We start from the raw sequence: 13,483 nt of genomic DNA on the forward strand, positions 1-13,483 counted from the left end.
CTGCAGTTATCACAGGGACCTGACCAGGGTTGATGTGTGCAATAGCATCCCTGACTTTGTTCATGGTATGCCTCACTGTGGCAATAGAATGGGCCTCATCGCGAAGAAGGGGAAAGAGTGAGGTAATGCTCACATCAAATGCAAGACCTCGCTTCTTCTCTGCATGGTGAGCTGACCAAGTGATGTTAACCTCATCATCTACATCTTGTGTTAGGCTAACCTTCTGCAGCCATTCATATTCATTTGTCAGGAGGAGAGTTGGCAGTTGACCACAGAATTTTAATGAATTATCATTTATATTGCTAAATTAGTACTTTTATTTCAGTAAAGAACGTTTGTGTTGCTGTATGGGTGTGTGTGTGCGTGTGTGTGTGTGTGGTGAGTGACAGTCAAAAGTTTGGACACATTTTCACAAATGATTCACACAAAAAACACATCCCTCAGAATTCTGCAGATTTTCACTTAAGATCATTGCATAAAACTGAAGAAAAAACGCGAAAACGCTACTTTTTAGTCATTTAATAGCCATTATCTTGAAAATTGGTGGCCATATTGGAATTCAATTGACACCACCGAGTTATTCCAGTCATAATACATTCATTTTGATGCTTGGATCATTAACATTCTTCTGTTAATTCAACTTCTATACCTCGAAAACCTTTTTTTGGCGTTTGACGAGGCGGCCATCTTGAAAACTGGCGGCCCTCTTGGATTTTCAGCTGGGCAACGTACTTTTATTAGAAGGTATGTCCTGGACATCATTTGTACCAAATTTGGTGCTTGTACCATGAAGTGAACGATTCGGCTCAAAAATGGACTTAAGCAGCCCCACTAAGATGGCTGCAAATGACTTTAGTATAGTGTACAGTGAGTCTCCTCAACAGCAGGAGATACTTGTTCCTGGTTAGTTTGTGCTTTTAGCAAAATGTAATGGAACTCCAGTGTCGTATTAGTATCAACAGGGTTATTTTCTTGCACATTCGGTCACATTTGTACATTTTCTGTACATTTTTCCAGTAACAGAGGATTATATTATTTCCCAAGCTGTAAAATCTTATCTCACAACTTTATAAATCATAGTACAGTATTTGATATCTAATGATCTGTTTAACTCTTGTATATGTTACTCAAACTCAACCCTGGATCATATTTCACAGTCTCGCCTGTACTTGTACTTGAAACAACACTTTCCTACCAGCATAGGCACAGCAGTGCTTTCACTCAGCATGCCTTCTGGTTGTGTATTGTCATAGTATAGTCTATTGTGTGCACTGTACTTAATAAGAACTTGGGCAACATATTACATACATACCACACTGAGAGAGGTGGGATGTCAAAATGCAACAGAACAGCTAATTCTTCCTCCAGGGCCCCTGAACAGGTTCATCCAGTCATGTCTGTCTGTGAAAGTGTCTCCACTGATTGATTGCTACTATTTAAGATGAATTTCACCACTGGTGTTTATCAGTAACATGGTCTTCATGCACATGGTAAATGTAATGCGTGCAGAAATGGAGGAACATAGCATATTTTATATATATCGATAGATAGATAGATAGATAGATAGATAGATAGATAGATAGATAGATAGATACTTCAAGTGCTGAGACAAGCTGCCACCATAGTTAAAAAGAACAAAGAAAGTAAAAGTAAGGTTGCACATTTGCACAACAATAATACAATATACATAACAGAATTGCACATTTGCACAACAATAAATAATACAATGCTACCTGTTGCCTCAATAAATACATAAATATAATATGTACACATATTGCACATTGTACACAAATTTCCGTACCAGCAGATGGCAGTGGAGCACAGCCTGAATAGATGATTTTCTTTTATTCGATAATTCCTCAACAGAGTGAAGACAAGAGAATGGAGCGAATATTACTTGTCATGACAGGAGCAGCACAAATGGAATTAATAAAATAAATGATGGTTGCATTGCATGAAGGTGAGTCATTACCAGCGCTCTGCTACTGAGCACTCTCACCCTAATGAAATGGAGCTTTCATTAATGTTATACTGTCTACACCTATGCTTTTCCTGCTTTGATAAGTCAAACTGTCTATTGATGCCACCTGTGATTTAATATTAATTAAGTGAAGCCCAAAAATTATAATGTACATGTAAGTGTACTGTTATACTGACTTTTTGACAGTAAATAAACAATTAATTGGAAATAAGTGTTTTTTGTGTGTTTTTTACTGTTTTCAGTGTTTGTTTAACAAGATTATGTTAAAAAATATGTTGTTTTGTGTTCTATATTTGATATTCTAGTACACATCATTACTCCCATCCTTCAGTTTGTACATTGGTTTAGGGGGACAGATATCTAAGAATATGAACCATGTAATCTTTATATCTGGTGTGATAGTGCAGGTCCTAAAAGGAATTTCTGTCCTACAAAAAGTCCACCTTGAGGGCCTTAAGGTGGACTTTCTAAAGTGTGAATTGTTTATTTATGACTTTATTATTTCATATTTCCACAAACCACTTGCCAAACCCCCACTACCCCTCACTGATGGCATAGTGTGCATGTATCCTGCTGACTTTACCCATCAGCCACCGTACACTCTGCAGGTATACATTATATGTCACCAATTATCCGACTACTCCTATTATATCATATCATTTTGGAATTCTCTACCTAAAGCTTTAGGATGTGTGAGCTCTGTAAACAACAGTTGAAAACATGTATGGTTTTTAATTACTGTCATTTTAACTTATTTTTTACTAAATGTCAATTTTTTATTTTAAATGATTTTTTATTTTTTGAATTTGATTTATTTATTTGGTTATTTGCTGTTGTTTTATCTATGCAAAGCACTTTGAGCTTCATCCATGCCATGTATGAAAGGTGATACTAGGGACTACGGATGCAAATTAGCAGCTTTGCTATAATCTGGCATGTTTACAGAAATGTTTAAATACTGATGTCCATCAATGTGCATTGTCCCTATCCAAAAATAAAGTATTTATTATTATTGTTATCTATACATACAGTTTATTATTATTATTATTGTTATTGTTGTTGTTGTTGTTGTTGTTGTTGTTATTATAGAATACTACCTGCTGCAGTTGTGTCAGATAGTTTATACAACTTTAAAATGAATCTAGGAGCATGCTCCATTATGTAAGCATACATTTATTATACCTATTCTTTTGACCAAAGGTAAAAGAGAGCATACAACAATGCAGTATCCACCTTCAAACTGTTGGTGCATACTAATAAATTAATTTGCAATGAATGAAATGAATACAGATGAAATTATATCTAATAAAAGTGGAGTTTTGGGGGCTTTTGTCAGCCTGTAACCGGATGTGAGTCGACTGTCTGGCGCGTCTGACATTTTATTTTGAACCTACCGACCGGAAGCAGTTGATTTTGATTGCGGTGGACTTGACTGTGTCTGAATTACCGCTGCTGGCAGGCTGCATGGAAGAAAGCCGTCCATTGAGGGAACGTGGTGGATCTTTGTGACTTGACAGGACACTTTTCACCGCCACACTGATGGACTGAGAGAAGAACTGTGCTCAGGAAGCATATTTACGAGCGTGTTGGACTGGAGTGGAGCCTGTGCTTCTTTATTTGGATCAAGAACAGATTGGTGTCAGCTGGAGAGGAGAGGAGAGGAGACACAAAACACCGCAGCAAACATGTACGTTGTTTCAAATATTTCTCATTCTCTGCTCTGCTTATATCCAACCAGCTCTGTGTCGCTAACTTGCTAATTAACTAGCTAGTTTTCTGCTTTTGATTGGAAGGTTAGCATCTTTTCACTGTTGTTTATGTCGCTTTTGTCCAGCTGTCCAGTCTGCTGCAGTCCTTGTCCTGTCAGTCTGTGTGTGTGTGTCTGTGTCTGTGTCCGTGTCTGTGTGTGTGTCTGTGTGTGTGTGTGTGCAGGAACCGGCTTTACAAATCTTTTAATTCTACACTCTCCTCCAGCTTGAGTTCCAGCTTTCAGTCAAGCGCTTCTCAGTGAAATATCATCTTGTAGACTCTGTTTCACTGTGACAGAACATTTCCGAATGGCACCAAAATATGTAGCAAGTTGTTGGCGAGCACCTTCAAACACTCACACTACTTATATTTCCATGAATGTGAGAGTGCAGAATGTACCAGAAACTCTGCATGATGTTTGGTATTGTTGGGTCAAGTGTTCATCTTCAAGTTAGAGACTTTGTAAAGGGGATTTTTGGCTTGAAATCATGTATTCTCCTGAGAGCCTCATCAAGTCACAATGAGTCAGGATGTATCACCGGACTGGAAATGGTGAAAGTAAGTGTGTGTGAGTGAGTGTGTGAGAGAGAGTTGTTTATTGGAGGTAGAGGACAGGGCCCATGCACATAGCAGTATCACAATGTCAAAGATTGCATCTTCAAAAAGTTTGAGACTGTTCACATGAGAGAGTTGTTTTGGTGTGTGTGTGTGTGTGTGTGTGTGTGTGTGTGTGTGTGTGTTTGTGTTTTTCAGGGACACACACCAGACTTAACACCAGTTGATCGGGGACAGCTTGTACAATTTGGGCGAAAAGTCGTGCCCCTAATTAGTAAAAATGCAGATTTTTTTGGGTCAGTGGCAGATTTAAACAGTGCAGTTACACAGCTGAGTATCAGACTGCTTAAAGACTTTTCAGTCCTTGTAGATCAAAACATATTTCTTCCACTACACAAAAAAGATCTCAAGTCTTTGGTTTTGAATCTTTTGTTTTCCATATTTCAAGCCAGATCTCTTTGCTTGTTTTGTTGGACACAAGGAAAACTGAAAAATGGAGGACTAAATCCACAGTGAGTCCACACAGTCATTTAAAAGTAGAGGATCAGCTTCTATTGAGCTTCATCAGTGTGAGTTAGTCATATCAAGTGATATCTGACACATTTACAGTCTTTTTACCATCAGATTATTTTACATCAGACATAGAAGATGAAGATTTGACTCATTTGGACACTGAAGCTTCATATTAACTTCACATTAACTTTTAAATCCATGTTTACACAGAAGGGGGACTGTGGATTTAGTCCTCCATCACTTCCATTGTAAGTGTATTATGAAGGGATCTTCTAATGGTCAGTATGAACAGGAGGAATCATTACAGCAAGAAAACAGCTTTACATGTTCATTCGGTCACCTTTGAATGGTGGTATTGTATCAAGTTTGTGTGTGTGTGTGTCTGTGTGTGTTTATGAGTCAATATCTAAAACTGTATCTGTGGCTTCTGTAAAATGTGGAAAGGCAGACCTCAAAACCTGAATTGAAGCGAGACTAGTTCAGACTAGTTCATAAATATTAATCTATACCAGCCTCTCTAGTATGAAGATGTGCTGCTTTTATTTGTTTCATATTGTAAATGGAATACCTTTTCATTTCTGAGGTGTTGGACAGACACAGTAAAGAATTGAAAGATGCACCTTGGTCATAAACTTGGACACATTTACACTAGAAAGAAATAAACGGACTGACTGATTGATGATGATGATGATGATGATGATGATGATGATGATGATGACTCTTGTGCTATCAGTCTCCAGATTCTCAGCATAGCTTTTAAAACACAGCGCTCACATTGCGGACAGAAACAACAATCAGTCCTGTTTTGATTCAGTTCCAGCCAAAAACGTTGTGGAATCCAAATGTTGCTGCAATAGGTGACAAAAACAAACCGGTGGAGGCTGAGTGTGGGAATGCTCTCTGAAACCACACACACACACTCTTTTTCCGTGTGTGTGTGTGTGTGTGTGTGTGTGTGCGCGTGTGTGGCTCCGTGAGAGTGAGCTTGAACAGTAGGTCCATTGTGCCGCTGCAAGGCTCTCACAGTTAGAAGACCTAATTCAGCTAATGATCAGACCTTCACTAACAAGCTGCATGAAACAGATACAGAGCAGAGGGCAAGCTCACTGTGCTCACTCATCTGCTCTTCATTCCATTCTTCATTCACAAAGTCACACGGGACAAAAACAGGTCCACATCGCTCGTTTTCTACCTCATCTGTTTACTCGTAGGCAGACAAGTGGGTTTTTTTGATGTAATGCAGGAAAGTGTTTGTAGAATGATGCATGCTTGTCATTTCTAGGCTGGTTGCTTCATACTGGCTCAACCTGACAGGAGGACTAACAGCAGCTCCTCTCACTTTCTTTCTTCACTTTCACCTGCTGACACTTTGTCCCACAGTATTTGTTTGTGATGATTCTCAGGGCAAGTTCAGGAGTTCTTTGTGGAGGATTTTTTTAATGTTCATTTGTGGAAGACATTGTAATAATATCATCAGAAAGTATCTTTCATGCTGAATCTAGAAATGTTAACTGTAGTTTCTCACACTTCATGTCACATTCTCCTGACTGCTCCATTATAAATCACTCAGAGAACTTCAGTACAAAGCCAAGGTTGTGATATTGTGATATATAGCCTAAGTTCCTGCACATGCTCAGTGGCGTCTGCAGTACAGGGAACCTCTCTGCTCACACTGAAAACATGATGACTGTTATTGATCTTTGGAGCCGTTTCTAAACTAACTACCATGTGAAGTGTTGCTGGTGAAGCAGCATGTCATCAGAGCAGTGGTGTGACTCACAACAACAAAGGTCTACAGCACACAGGAAGAACATATATCACACTTTGATACACACATAATATTTGTTAGTAAATCAATTCATTGCATTGTTTGGATCCAAACATGAGATTTGTTTATAATATTAAAAATATAGAAAATCACCAACCAAATCCTATAAATCCTACTGTATTATATTATACAGTATTACAAAGTATTATACCATACAGTATTATATTATACAGTATTATAAAGTATTATACCATACTGTATTATATTATACAGTATTACAAAGTATTATACCATATAGTATCATATTATACAGTATTATACCATATAGTATCATATTATACAGTATTATAAAGTATTATACCATATAGTATCATATTATACAGTATTACAAAGTATTATACCATACAGTATTATATTATACAGTATTACAAAGTATTATACCATACTGTATTATATTATACAGTATTACAAAGTATTATACCATACAGTATTATATTATACAGTATTATACAATATAGTATCATATTATACAGTATTATACTGTATTATATCATACAGTACTATACCATACAGTATTATATTATACAGTACTATACCATATATTATTATATTATACAGTATCACATTATACAGTATATTGTACACTGTCATGCTGCTATTGTTTTTCATTAGAGAAATTGTTAATGTGGAGTTTAGCCCTTTTTACTTTTCTAGTAAAAAATCTGATGTGTATATACAGTGTTTCCCACAGATCTGAAGGCAATGTGTGGTGGTAGTCCGGCGACCGGGGGGGGGGGGGGTGCGTTCGGTAAACCGGCCGACTGGGGGGGGGCTGTGTGTCTGAGCTATGTGAGAGAGACGCGTGAGTGACAGAGAGACGCAGGGAGAGCAGAGAAAGGAAAAAGGAAATGCAGCTTAACGAATACGATGCGTATTTTTTAATTAGCGTTAAAAAAAAATGTAATAACGAAACGCAATATGTGCCGGCCGGTGTTGAATCTGTGGCGCACCGCCACGAATTAGTCTATGTGTGGGAAACACTGATATAAATATATACATATACATATAGTATATATACTATATAAATATATAGTGTATATAAATCTTTATTGTGACTTGCATCTCATAGACGGAAAATATGTGTGAATGAAACCCTGACTGACTATCTGTTCACACACACTTTAGCCAATAATAGACTCCCCAAGCATCTCACATGACACTCAGTACTGTTGAAGTGAAGAGGCACAGAGGAAGGGTCAGTGTGAGGCATGTGTGTATGATCATAAACCAGCTCTGAGGCCCAAACCAACCTGACATTGTTTACTCAGCATGCATTCTGATTTCTGGAGCGCCTCCAGGCCTCTGCCCCTCTCTGTTACACAAGCACACACACACACACACATACACACATATATAGACGCACACACGATCCTTTGAAGTTAATGACTTCCTCGGGTGGACTAGACTTCCTCGAATAACTGGACAAACAGCCAATTAACAAACACACACAACACACGTATAGACTCATGTACACACACACACACACACACACACATACACACACACGTGCCAGTCTGGACTGTAGAGTTATAATGAGAGTTAATGACTTTGACTCTTCATATAGGCAGGGCTCAGAAGCAAAGAATATTCCCCCAAAGGTTTTTTCCAAATGTTTGCTCCCTTAGAAATAAAAGTTGTGTTTTTGTGGTTTGGAAGATTTCATCCTCCTAAGCCAGTGTTTTAATATGAGGTTAAATCAAGGCCAGTGTGTCCTGCAGCACTGGAAACACTGGTCAAAAATAGGAAGGTGGTTTCCGAGGTTTCTAAACCTTCACAGCAGAGTACGTACTGTGAAAGATGGGTTAGATTATACACGCATTCATGTTCCCCAGAGGATGAATCATAACTAATCTAACTTTTCATCTAGCTCTTCAAAGTTAACACATATCCTCTGAAATATGTCAACATCTGCTTCATAGATTGGTACAAAATGTTCTACAGAGACTGACTTTTCCTCTAGTACTATGATGAGGTTGATATTTGTGGTTAAGATTGAAATAATGTACAATAATATAAGTTAATAGACTCAATGGACTTACCACACAATCAGTGGTTGTAAATGTGCCTATGTAGAATGGGATGCTGTTATGAATTTAATAACTTGAATAACCTTTGAGACCATTTGAGTGTAGACTTCTCAGTTTAGGAGTTGCACTTGAACGCACCACGAAATCTCACACACTTTGTCGCTCAAAGAAATATAGATGCACCATTAATCTTTAAATGGAGATTGCACGACCGCACCTCCCAGCTCAGAGGAGGCTTTGTGTGTGTGTGTGTGTGTGTGTGTGTGTGTGTGTGTGTGTGTGTGTGTGTGTGTGTGTGTGTGTGTGTGTGTGTGTGTGTGTGTGTGTGTGTGTGTGTGTGTGTGTGTGTGTGTGTGTGTGTGTGTGTATGGGGGGTGTTGGTGCAGGTGTGTGTGTGTGCGCATTTGTTTGGGAGCATATCAGAGCGCGATGTGTGTGCAGCAGCTCCAAAAATAGAAAATCAATTTGCAGCGGGCAAAGTTTTATTGTGGCACAAATAAATGAATGTATGAGAAAGGTTATATGAAATGATCACTTCAATTCTTTTTGCCATTTCACCTCTAACATGTTGGCTGTATTAGCTAAGTTACAGATAGAGTTTAGATGATAAGAAAAGGTTGTAGCTGTCGCCTCAAGTGTTGCTTGATGGATCTGTGAAGTGTCTGAGTATAGTCATTATGTCATGTATCATAGTTTCAGTTGACCATTTCTAATCTAGTCAGTAGTTAGTCAGTGTAGTGTTATGAGTGTATGATTGTATGTAGTGAAAGTTATGAGTCATTTACCTGTAAGGAAACTCCTTCTCATCCTGTGTTTGTTACAGTATTCTTATCTCACAATCTCTGGCTGGACTCAGGTTGAAGTTATTCAAGTTCAGAGCTGCAACAGTTGGCCGATGAATCAACTATTACATTAATTGCTAACCATTGTAACTGTTTATTATTTCTTTGGATGCATTTTTTAAAGAAAGAAAATGTCAATATTCTCTGATTCCAGCTTCTTAAATGTGAATATTGTGGTTTGTGTGTTCTTCTGTGAAAGAATACTGATCAATATTCTCCACCATTTTCTTACATTTCTTTGATCAAACAAACTAATCAATAATGAATATAATGGTTGGTTGATGCAGAGGGGTTTCCACATCATTGTGTAATCATTGTGCGACAGGTTTTTGAAACCCCTCTGAATCTCCTCGTTGCCGTAGTATGCACCCCATCTTCAGTCCACTTCTTTTCCTCCTCCATCTTCTACCGCTACTCTTCTTCTGCTGGGTTTGAGTATACCCAATCAGCATTGAGTCAACCTCCAGCCCCACCCAGGAATTTTTCAGTACCTACCCTGAGGCAGACTTGTTTTGCCCCATGTAAAAGTTCTAGGAGATTGTCCTTCAGAGGCGGTTGGGGGCACGCCAATGGTCACGGCCTCGTAAAATTCCCCCGAAGGTCCTGCAGTGGGAACAGGCCTATGATGATTCTTCTTTTGTACATTCCTTGGATTTTTGTCAGGAAGTCTCGAGATGATTGGATCAACAGATCTTGAATGCAGCTGCCATCGGCCACAGATCGGAGTTTTCACAAGACTGGAAACTAAACAACTACATTTCTGAAAGCACTCCATCTGCTCACATATATGGATGAAATGAGGATATCATGAGTACTTTAAGTACTAGTTGTCAGTATTGGAGCTAAATGATTGGTTTAATTGTTATAACATCATCAGTCAGCTTTGGTCCACATGGGTGTAACTGAACAAAAGACAGACTAAAGATGGATCACTGTCATTAAATAAACCTCAGAGTACTACCTGACCTGACCTGTGACTCAGCTCAACACACACTTACTGTGTGTGTGTGTGTGTGTGTGTGTGTGTGTGTGTGTGTGTGTGTGTGTGTGTGTGTGTGTGTGTGTGTGTGTGTGTGTGTGTGTGTGTGTGTGTGTGTGTGTGTGTGTGTGTGTGTGTGTGTGTCTTTTACTAATAACAGAGCTGCTGCAGTAATCACATATTACAGTGAGTGGAACAGCTACACAGCCTCTCCTGACCTCTTCTCTGTCTCTTATTTCTAAACTAAAAGTCTATTGAATGCAGGGTTTTATTTCAGTACTGGTCCTGGTCCAGCACTGGTCCAGCAGTTAAAGGGATGATTTACACGTGTTCCTTACACTGGAGGACTTTTGCTGTGAAAAGCAGTTACAGGAAATGAGTGTGCATTGACTGTAAATTTACATGACAACCAGGCCAGGTCATTGTGACTCTTAAGCGTAGCTGTCTGTCAGTGATGCTTGTTGATAGTGGTATCAGTGTTATGTTTTTCATAGCTTGGATCTACTGTAAATGAGGCTGTTAAAAGTGGAGATAAGCAGGAAACCCCCCGACTCATCATGTTTAATCACCGTTCCTGTTCACCATTGTTTTCTTTATTGTAATCCCCATAGTTTCCTCATTCCCTGTCCCAGGAACTTCTTTTGATCTGATAAGACAGTCTCCGTGATAGTGTGTGTGTTTGTGTGTTTGTGTGTGTGTGTGTGTGTGTGTGTGTGTGTGTGTCATCCTCTCCACCAGCCCCCGGTGCTTTCTGTACATGCAGGTGGTTCAGGTGAGACAGATTATCAGAGGATTACATACTAGGCCTTGTGCCTGATACCAAAGCCATGGCAACAAATAGAGTCAGAGAAAGAGTGAGCATATGGTGATATATTTATATATACTACGTTTGTGCATCTGTGTGTAGAGCAGTGAAGCACACAGCCTCATAAAACCAGTTGGCATCATCCTCCAGGATCTATAAATATCTATATCAAATTTCATGGCAATCTTGGTCCATATTTGTCTTGGACAGACATGTGGGAGGACTGACACTCACATCCCTGCACTTAAATTATACCGTCCACTTCTGCACAGGCGCCAGGGTCCAACATATTAAACAGGTGTTTGTTTGAACAGAACTGTGGAAAGTTATCAGAATCAATAATGTTCTTTACTTGTGACCCCTGTGAGCTGAGAGACTGCACAGTACACCACACTGAAATAGAGCAAGGAGCAAATTTAATGTCAGACTTAACTCATCAGTTTTATCTGTTGGAGCGCCCGGGCTGCTCCAATACAGTGATGTGATTAACAGGAAGGAGGAAGCCTGTGTTTATTGCCTTATTGCTCCTGTGGGTTTGCTAAAGTTGTAAATCCTCCACAGTGGAGGTGACTGAAACTCTGGAGCTGACCAGGTGAGTCTGCCGCTACTGAAGTAAAAACACTGTACTTTAAATCCTTTATTTAGTATTTAGAAGCAGTACATGAACCTGTAATAGATTATAACTCTCTATAATGCAGATGTTATAATGTGTAAATGTTAAAAAAAGAAAAAAAGTAAGAAAACAAAACGACAACCAGTAAAATGAACGATTAACATATAACAAATTCTAAATAAATAACATAAATAAATAAATATCCACCCCAGTGTCCATCACACACAACTTAAATAGTTACCTCTATGTCCATCCTTATTATACATGCATATAATTACCTCTATGTTCACCATCATTATACATACATAAAGTTACCTCTATGTCCATCCTCATTATACATACATATAGTTACCTCTATGTCCATCCTCATTATACATACATAAAGTTACCTCTATGTCCATCCTCATTATACATACATATAGTTACCTCTATGTCCATCCTTATTATACATAGATATGATTACCTCTATGTTCATCCTCATTATACAGACATATAATTACCTCTATGTTCACCATCATTATACATACATAAAGTTACCTCTATGTCCATCCTCATTATACATACATATAGTTACCTCTATGTCCATCCTTATTATACATAGATATGATTACCTCTATGTTCATCCTTATTATACAGACATATAATTACCTCTATGTTCATCATCTTTATATAGACGTGTCCAGAATCATTGCTACTCTTGCATTATATTAAAATAATACACCATTTGTCCTGAACAGTGTTAAAATGACAAGATATTGTATAATTAATGTATGTCTATGTTGGAGACATTCTAAAAGAACCTGGATAAAATGATTGGTACCCTTTTAGAAGTTGTAAGAAACGATTGATTTGTAGCGATACTTTAAGCAGACTATTGTGTTTTTAATTAGTATCACAGGTGTTTTCAATCTTATAATTGGCCAAAATGATGATCATGATTATTTTGATCAATATCGAGATCACGATTAATATCACGATTATTCATTGATTTTAATGACAACTTATTAGACTGCTTATTAGACCAATCGTGTCAGGTGGTTGAATAAGTTAGTTGTGTTGCTTTGTGGCGCTGACACAACTCACCAGCACTCTTTGCCTTAAAACCCAAATATTTCCAAACAAAGCATGATGATCCACTTCAAGAGATGCTGCCCACTGCTGCCCATATCATTAAGAAGTTTAAGGTCCAGTGGATGTGGTCACAAGGGGAAATTGTGTCCAGGATTGAACAGAAGGAACCAAGGAAAACTGCAGTACAGATCCAAGCTCAAGTTCAAGGTACAATAGTTTCAATAGGTACCTACTGTACCTCCATGATGCATTATTTATTCTTATAGTGTTGCTCCGAATTATCCCATCTATCCATCCATTTTCCACCACTTAACCAGGGCCTGGTTGTGGAGGCGTTATGAAACTCGGACCTCCCTCTCCAAGGCAACGCCCACCAGCTCCTCCTAGGGGGAACCCAAGGTGTTACAAAGCCAGGAGAGAGATATAATCCCTCCAGCGTGTTCAGGGTCTGTCCCAAGGTCCCTTACCAGTTGGACATGCCCACAACACCTCTAAAGGGAGGCATCCAAGAGGATCCCTA

The 13,483-nt window shown here is 38.6% G+C and overlaps 1 protein-coding gene across 1 annotated transcript in view; it reads left to right on the forward strand.

Moving 5' to 3' along the window:
- The first annotated feature begins 3,463 nt into the window (after nt 1-3,463).
- Nucleotides 3,464-13,483, forward strand: part of ripor1 (RHO family interacting cell polarization regulator 1) — a 67,694-nt gene continuing 57,674 nt past the window's right edge. The window contains exon 1 of the mRNA XM_053320021.1: nt 3,464-3,668. The gene's annotated coding sequence lies outside the window, so the exon portion shown is untranslated. The remainder of the gene's footprint in view (nt 3,669-13,483) is intronic.

This window comes from Scomber japonicus, chromosome 5, assembly GCF_027409825.1.
Source record: "Scomber japonicus isolate fScoJap1 chromosome 5, fScoJap1.pri, whole genome shotgun sequence".
Classification (NCBI taxonomy): Eukaryota; Metazoa; Chordata; class Actinopteri; order Scombriformes; family Scombridae; genus Scomber; species Scomber japonicus.